The following is an 8,900-nucleotide window of genomic DNA, read 5'->3' as shown; positions in this document are numbered from 1 at the left end:
AAATTCTAGTCTTTATTCTTACAGCTAGATCATTTTGGGGTCAGGCTCCATTGATTTTTTCTTTGTATTATATCTTTGTGGGACTAGTAATTGTGAATTTATCTTGGACAGTCACACCCCCCAAGGCCTGAGCTGAAGTAGCACATCATCCTCTGGGGAATTGGTGCCCTGGCCAATCTGAGCAACTGTGCATCCCAGAGATGAGATGATGTAGTACCATGCGTCCCAGGGAAGTAGGGCAGTGACTGAGCTGAGACACAACACTTATAGGCCAAATAACTCTACTGCCCTGCTTTCCTGGAGCTGGACTAGCTCTAGAGTCTGAGCTACAGAGACTCTGCTCCCTGGGGAGAGCCCTGCCCCTCTATCCAAGAAGTAGTGTCATTGTTCCATGCCCCACAGGGCTCAAAGGACAGCTGTGCTCTGCTATTTTGGGGTACTTGTTGCCATTGATCCTGGTTTCACAGAGTCTAGGATACTGCTGAGTCCCACTATCCCAGGGTCTATAGTCCCCACTGTATGATGCTTCATCCTTTGGGATATGATTTGCTACTGAGCCTTATGACTCATATTCCCAAATTGCAGCCATACCCTGCTCTGTAGGCCCAAGCCTCCAGAGTACCCCTTCTTCCCCTGAGCCAGGCCTGTGCTTTGCCCTGCCCTCCAGGGGTAGAATCACACGCTCCGTGGGCCTGAGCTGCCAGAGGATGCCTGAGAGTCACAGAACCTAAGTCTGTGGGCACGATACATCCAACCTGGCCACAGAGAACAAACCTGAACCCTAAGACCCAGGTGCCACAATGGGGTCACAAGACCCTGAGCTTAGGTCCGTGTGGCCCCTCAGCCACCCTGAGCACCTGCACCTGGAACTCAGAGCCTCTACAACTGCTTATAGTCCATGTCAGACCTGACACTAAGAGGGATCCCTTTGGCTAAGTCTCCATGTTGTGGGGAATCCCAAAATAGGAAGACCCTAAAAACTCTTGCCACTAAAGATATCAACAACTTACACTGCTGCTGTCACTGCCCCAAACTTCTTCAGCCTAGGTTAGTAGTAATGAATTAATTCAGCAAAGTTTCAGGATACAAAACCAACATGCAAAAATCAGTAGCATTTCTAGACACCAACAATGTACTAATGGAAAAAGAAATCAAGAATGCAATCGCAGTTATACTAGATACAAAAACACCCCTAGGAATCAGTTTAACCAAGAGGTGAAAGATATCTAAAAGGAAAACTATAAAACACTGATGAAAAAATTGAAGAAAACATAAATAAATGAAAAGACATGCCATGTTCATGGATTGGAAGAATTAATATTGTGAAAATAATCATACTGTCAAAAATGATCCACAGATTCAATGCAATCCCTATCAAAATACCAGTGACATTCTTCCCAAAAATAGTGAAAACATAATAGCTGTACATATTTACAGGGTACATGTGATGTTTTTATATAGGCATACAATGTTTTGATCAGGGTAATTGGGGTATCCATCACCTCAAGCAATTATTATTTCTTTGTGTTAGGAGCAATTCTGTTGGCCAGTTTCTCTGGTGAAGTGCTTCTGTTGGCCAGAATGCAGAGCCACTACCAAAATTTGCATGTTAGCCACTATGACCCCCGCCCCAGATGGCCTATACCTGTTTATACCACCACCACCTCTGCCTGCCCTATGTTCCCCATGGGGCAAGACAGGAGTGATCTGTCTTCAAAGGGCTCCAGACTGGCGAGGAAGCTGAATGTTTGCCTCCAACTCTCTTTTCCCACAGTGGAAACTGTGGACCTAGGGGAGTCCTCTCTGTGTGGTGCTGTGCAGGCTTGGGGGAAGTATACTTTGCAGTCAAATTGAAGCTATTCCTTTTACCCTTTGAATGCAGCTTGTCTCCATTCTCCTGTCCCAGAGGATGTCTCAGCCTCACTTTCAAGTTCTGAGGTATTCACAAAGGAATTCTTGTCCATGGATAGTTGCTAGTTGGATTTCTGTGAGGGAGACTGGAGCCAAAGAACTATTCTGACAACTTGCTCTTAGATCAAGCTTTCTTGTTTTGATTTCCTTCTCATTTCTTTTTCTGTATATTTTAAAGTTTTTTCCTTAGTGGTTATCTGGAGATTACAATTAATATCTTAACTTTACATCAATAAAGTTTAAATTAATACCAATACCTTATTTTCAATGGTAGGTAAATACTGTACTCCTTTCCAGCCCCATCCCTTTCCCCTTTCTGTTGTTATTGTCACAATTATATCTTTATACATTGAATGCACATTAACATAGCATTTTAATAATTGTTTTATTCATTTGTCATTTAAATCACACAGAAAAGGTTATAAACCATATATACAATACTATTGTCCTTTATATTTACTTATGTAGCTACCTTTACCCTTGTTCTTAGTGTCCCTCCCTTTCACCCTGGAGGAGTCCCTTTAACACTTATTGTAGGACAGGTCTACTAGTGACAAACTCCCTCAATTTTTATTTTATATTATGAATATGTTTTATTTCTCCATTAAAAATCGGCTTTGTTTTCTACTCCGGTGGCTGAGGCACAAGAATCCCTTGAACCTGGGAGGCACAGGTTGCAGTGAGCCAAGATTCCACCACTGCACTCCAGCCTGGGCAACAGGGTGAGAACGAGAGACTCCATCCTCTACCCCCACCCCTGGCAAAAAAAAGGCTTTGTTTTTAATAGTAGTAGTGACCATTTTGCATTCCTACCAGCAATCAATGAGTTCCTGTTACTCTACATCCTTGCCAGCGTTTGGTGCAGTGAGTGTTTTGGAGTTTGGTCCTTCTTACAGGTAGGCAGTAGTATCTTGTTGTTTTAATTTGCAATTCCTAGTGAATCTATATGTGTCTTTGTATTTAAAGTGCTTTTTTTATTTTGTAGACAACATATATTTGGGTCTTATTTTCTTTCTTTCTTTGTTTCTTTTTTGGTGGGGGACAAGGTCTCACTCTGTTGCCTAGACTGGAGTGTAGGGGCATGATCGTAGCTCACTGCAGCCTCCAACTCCTGGGCTCAAGCAACCCTCCTGCTTCAGTTTCTCCAGTAGCTAGGACTACAGGCAAGTGCCACCACACACAGCTAATTTTTAAATTTTGTGTAGAGATGGGGTCTCACTATGTTACCTAGTCTGGTCTTGAACTTCTGGTCTAAAGCAATCCTCCCATCCTGGCCTTCCTAAACACTAGGATTATAGGCATGAGCCACTGTGCACAGCCTAGGATCTTTTAATTCACTCTGGTAATCCTTTTAGTTGGTGTATTTAGACCATTGATTAGTGATTATTAATATAGTTGGATCAATTTCTACCATATTTGTTACTGTTATCCATTTTTCCATTTGTTTTTTTCCTATTTTTGTCTGCCATTCTTTCTCTACCTTTTGTGGTGTTAATTGAACATTTTATATGATTACATTTTCTCTCCTTTCTTAGCATACCATTCTACTTTTTTAAAGGCTTTTTTTTGGTAGTTCCCCTAGCATTTGCAATATACATTTATAGCTAATCCAAGTCTCAAATAATGCTATACTGCTTTATGGATAGTACCAGTACTGTATAACAACAGAATCATTCTAATTTCTCCCTCCAATACCTTGTGTTATTATGGTCATTCATTTCACTTTTATATAAGTATACATAGAATATATCTATATGTATATAAACATACATAATTAAATACTTTGTTGCTATTTTGACCTCCCAAAGGTCAAGCTGGGATTACAGGAGTGAGCCACCACACCCAGCCTGAAAAATAAATTTTAAAATTTTACCTTGACTTATTCCTTTTCTGATGCTCTTCCTTTCTTTATGTAGATCTGAATTTCTGACCTATGTAATTTCTTTATTCTGAAGAACTTTTAAAATTTCTTCAAGGCAGATCTACTGGCAACAAGTCCCCTTAGTTTTTGTTTGTCTGAGAAAGTCTTTATTTCTCCTTCACTTTTGAAGGATAATTTTGTAGGGTACAGAATTCTAAGTTTGTGGGGTTTTTTTTCTCCCAACACCAAAGATTTTACTTTTTTCTTTTCTAGCTTGCTTGGTTTCTGACAAGAAGTCAGATGCAATTCTCATTTTTCTTCCTGTATAAGTAAAATATTTTTTCCTCTGGCATCTTGGAAGGTTTTTTTTTTTCTTTAAAGTTTTTTTTTTTCTTTATCCTTTATTTTCTGCAGTTTGAATATGATATGTCTAGGTATACATTTTTTAAAGTTCATTTTCCTTGGTGTCTCTGAGTTTTTTGGACCTGTAGTTTAATATTAGACATTAACTTGGGGAAATTATCAGTCATTATTGCTTCAAATATTTCTTCTGTTCATTTCTCTCTTTATTTGATATTTTCATTATATATGTATTTTACTTTTTGTAGTTGTCCCAGAGGTCATAGATATTCTGTTCTGTTTTTTTCAGTCTTTTTTCTCTTTGCTTTTTCCATTTTGAAAATTTCTATCGGCATATCCTCAAGCAAGCCTTTTTTTCAGCCATGTCCAGTCTAGTAATGAGCATTCTTCATTTCTGTTACAGAATTTTTGATCTCTAGCATTTATTTTTTATTATTTCTTAGAATTTCCATCTCTCTGTTTACATTGCCCACTTGTTCTGGCATATTGTGTACTTTACCCATTAGAGCCCTTGGCATATTAATCATACTTGTTTTGCATTCCTGGTCTGATAATTTCAACATTCCTGTCGTATCTGAGTTCGGTTTTGATGCTTGCTCTGTCTCTTCAAATTATATTTTTTGTTTGTTTGTTTGGGTTTTTTTTTTTTTTGCTTTTTAATATGTCTTGTGATTTTTAATTAAAAGCCAGATATGATATACTGAGTAAAAGAACCTCCAAAAATAGACCTCTGTTTTTGAGGTGGTAAGGTGTTGGGGCAGGGGAAGCATTCTATAGTCCTATAATTAGTTCTCAATCTTTTAGTGAGTTTTTTCTCTGGACTATCAACTTCATAAACATTTTTCAATTTTCCTCCCATCTCCTTTCTTAGGTCACACAGAATGGCTAGAGGTATCTGGAGTCTGGTATTTTTTTTCTCCTACATAGAAGGCTACAGGTGGCTTGAGTTGGGTATTTCCTTTCTCTTAGGTGGGTTACACTCTGATAAAACCTCAGTATTTTAGGTTATGGTAGACTATTTTCTCTCAAGGGTAGGCCTTGTTTAGAACAGGATGTTCTGGCATATTTCAAAATGATTACTTTTCCTCTCCTCTGGCAGCAGCATTCAATGATTTCTCACAAATTTTCACTATGAAACCTGGTTGAGCTCCTAGAGTCAAAACTTACAAAAGTGTACTTCTCCCAACATAATGACTGAGTCCCTTTGACATTTTTATATCTTAGCTTTGTTCACATTGAGCCTCCAGTAATTTGTCAGTTACAGTTGAGATTTTCCTACCCTAGCACTGATTCTGGTGGAGGTTTCTGCTCTTGGGTTTCCACTCCAGGAAGTCATTATTCTCTGTATTTGCCTTTCTCTCCCTCTCTCTCTCCCTCTGTCTGTCTCTTTCTCTCTCTCTCTTTAATTTTTAGGGCAGTGGTTTGCCTTATAATCTCACTTCTCTTATACATCTAAGTAGAATTATTAATTTTTCAGTTTTCCCAGCTTTTAACTTATGGTTAGGATGAAGTGACAACTTCATGTTCCAGAATGGAAAGTTTTTCTTCCTTTTTTTGAAGAATGAGTTTGCCAGATATCAAATTTTTAGTTCACAGTTTTTCTGTCAGCACTTTCCATATGTCATCCTACCATGTTATGGTTCCATTGTTTGTGGATGGATATCAGATTATAATCTTATTTTGGATCCCTTGTATGTGATGAGTTGCTTCTTTCTTGCTACTTTCAAGATTCTCTATTTTTGGCCTTTGACAATTTGACTATAATATGTCTTCATGTGGATGTCTTTTACTTTATCTTTCTTTGAGTCACTGAGTTTCTTGGATGTATAGATTCATTTCTTTAATCAATTTGGGATGTTTTTGGCCATTATTTTTTTCAAATATTGTTTCTGACCCCTTTTCTCTTCTCCCTCTGGGACTCATATTATGTGTATGTTGGTATGTTTGATGATGTCCAAGAAGTCTCCTAGGCTCTGTTCATTTTTCTTCATTCTCTTCACTTTCTACTCCTCAGAATGGATAATTTCAATTGATTTATATTTAAATTCACTAATAATTCTTCTGCCAGCTCAAATATGCTCTTGGACACCTTCGTGAATTTTTTATTTCAGTTGTTTTAGTTTTCAGCTCTAGAATATTTATTTTTATTTAGTTCCTTTTTATAGTTTCTATTTTTTTCTTGATAGTCTCTGGTGAGAAATTATTCTTTTGGTTTTCTTTAGTTGTTTGAACACGTTATGACTGTTATTTACTTACTTACTTTGTTATTTATTTACTTACTTTGTCTAGTAAGCCCAATGCCTGAGTTTCCTGATGGACATTTTCTGTTAATTTTTTTTTCTTGAATTGGCCATACTTATTTGTTTCTTGCATGCCTCATGTAAGTTAGACATTTAAATATTATAATGTAGCAACTCTGAAAATATGATTCTGCCTCCTCTCTATGGTTTGTTGTTCTTTGTTATAAGGTTGTTGTTTGCTTGTTTAGTGACTTTTCTAAACTATTCTTCAACAGTGTGTATTTTTTTTTTAAATGTGTGGCCACTGAAGTCTATGTTCAGTTAGCTGTCTGTTAGTGGTGTTTTAACAGAGTTGCCTTAAGTACCTGGAGCCAAGAAAGTCAAAAAGGAGGGCAAAAATCCTCTACCAGTCTTTGTAGATTGGTTCTGTGTTGGGTACTCCTTCAATGCCATGTCAGGCCATTGACAACTCTGTCTTAGCCTTCACTTTTGCTGTGCAGAGTCTGCAGACCAATTGCATGTAAATGCTTAGGGTCTTCCCAGGCCTTCTTAAAGCATGTTTCTTGCCCTGGATATGGTCATGGCCTTCTGATTTCTCTGTATTTTAAAATTTCTATTCTCCCACATATCTCTTTCCCAATGTCTTTCTTTCCAGGTTTCTCTGTCTATTTCTTGTTCAAAGTATTGTCCCTTGTCCCAGGCTGCTGTGTCCAATACATGTGTCTTTAAATGCTTTCAACAAAAGCCTCCTTGGGAGCTGCTCCAGCCCTGGGAACACTGTGAGTCAGACAAAACAGTTTTAGCCAGTTCATTAGCTGCTTTCGCAGATAGACAGAACCCTGGAGTTCTCTACTTTGCCATTTTCAGCCCATGTTATGCATTATAGTGGACATAATTTTGGTTGTTGAATAACATTCTAACTAGCAGATGTACCGTAATTTATTTATCATTTCTCTAATGTTGAACATTTTGTTTGTTTATAATTTTTTGCTTTTTTAGATAAGGCTACAATGAAAATCTTTCTACATATAGCTTTTACCATTTCCCAGATTCTTTAGGATGCATTCCCAGAAATATAGTTACTAGGTCTGAGAATATGACCATTTTAAGATTCCTGATACTATGATCAAATTGTCAAAAAGATTGTACTGATTTTTATTTCAACCTCACGAGTAACCTTAAACTTAGAATTTTTCTGAAATAGTTTTGTCACTGGCAAAAGTCTGTGAGAAGTGATACATATTTTAACTTCCTTTTAAGGTTTTAAAGAAGTGCTTCTCAAACTGCCATGTGCATAAAAATTATCCCAGGATCTTGTTGGAAAGTAGAACCCAATTCAGAGCATCTCGGGTAGAGCCTGAAACACTATGTTGCTAATAAGCTCCCAAGGTGTTCTGATACTGCTGGTCTGTAGATTACACTGTGAGTGGCAAGGCTTGAGGTTTAAACTGCAGCAAAGAAAAAAGTAGGGAAACCCTTCCTGAGTTTTAAAAGAAAGCAAGTTTGAAAAACCTCATTAAAAATATTTTTTCCAAATAAAGTAATCTCCCACAGTTGTCTAAATTAGACCAAAGATCAAGAAAAGAACACAAGCTTGTTATTGATATGAATGAAGGCTAAAAGAGAAAGTAAAATTAGACATACTGCCTGGGGTTTTGACTGAAATACCCAGTGTAGAGAGTTCCTCTCTCTAAGAAGTGTATTGAGGCTTGAACTTTGATATTAAAATTAGTGTTAATGATAATCTTTTATCTAGGCAGGCAACATATTCAGTTTTTTCATTCAAATGCATAAGTGTCTTTGGTATCATGAATTTCTCTGTAGAAATATTACATAGTATACAAATATGTCTAGAAATGTCTTTTTTATGTTAAACAGATGTTCACCAATACCTTTATTTTTCATTAGGCCAATTTCAAATATTATTGTTATTCTAAGCAAATTCAAATTTCTTGATATTTGGGTGATATTTAATCAAGGTACTAGCAAATTTCATCATCTATTTTGTATCCTGGAAAATAAAGAATAAAATACTATAAAAATTAAGTTTATATCATTTGATACTATAATTTATTTATACATTATCATCATTAACATAATAGAGGAACTGCCTTTATTGTTATCTATGACAGGAATTCTAGAAGAGTGGCATGAAAGAACTCTCTCCTTCCCTGTGGAAGACCTGGACACACCATTTGGTCTATGTCTCAAGTCAATTCAGTAAGTATTTATTGAGAGAGCATTTTTTGTTCTAGGCATTTTGATAACTACAACAACTATAAGATAAAAAGTCCTTACCATTCAGTTGTTTCCAAATTATTTTAACTGTGAAATAATTACCACATAATCTTTTTCAGAGGGAAATGTGGCACACAGATAGTTGTGACAGTCCACCTTTTGGGTTCTGCAAGTTGTTTTAGGTTGAGGCTTATAGGAAGCATTAGAGATTGCAAAGTGAAAAAAATTGAATGCCACCATTTTCAGGCCAATTTTTACTGATTACACAAACAAATGTCAAATTGTTCATT

The 8,900-nt window shown here is 36.9% G+C and overlaps 1 protein-coding gene across 1 annotated transcript in view; it reads left to right on the top strand.

Annotated features, from left to right (window-relative positions):
- The first annotated feature begins 8,576 nt into the window (after nucleotides 1-8,576).
- JAK2 (Janus kinase 2) overlaps nucleotides 8,577-8,900 on the top strand; it is a 169,888-nt gene continuing 169,564 nt past the window's right edge. Inside the window, exon 1 of the mRNA XM_055092183.2 lies at nucleotides 8,577-8,592. The gene's annotated coding sequence lies outside the window, so the exon portion shown is untranslated. The remainder of the gene's footprint in view (nucleotides 8,593-8,900) is intronic.

The sequence above is a fragment of the Pan paniscus genome, chromosome 11 (assembly GCF_029289425.2).
Source record: "Pan paniscus chromosome 11, NHGRI_mPanPan1-v2.0_pri, whole genome shotgun sequence".
NCBI classification, from domain to species: Eukaryota; Metazoa; Chordata; class Mammalia; order Primates; family Hominidae; genus Pan; species Pan paniscus.
This window is presented reverse-complemented; position numbering and strand designations above follow the sequence as displayed.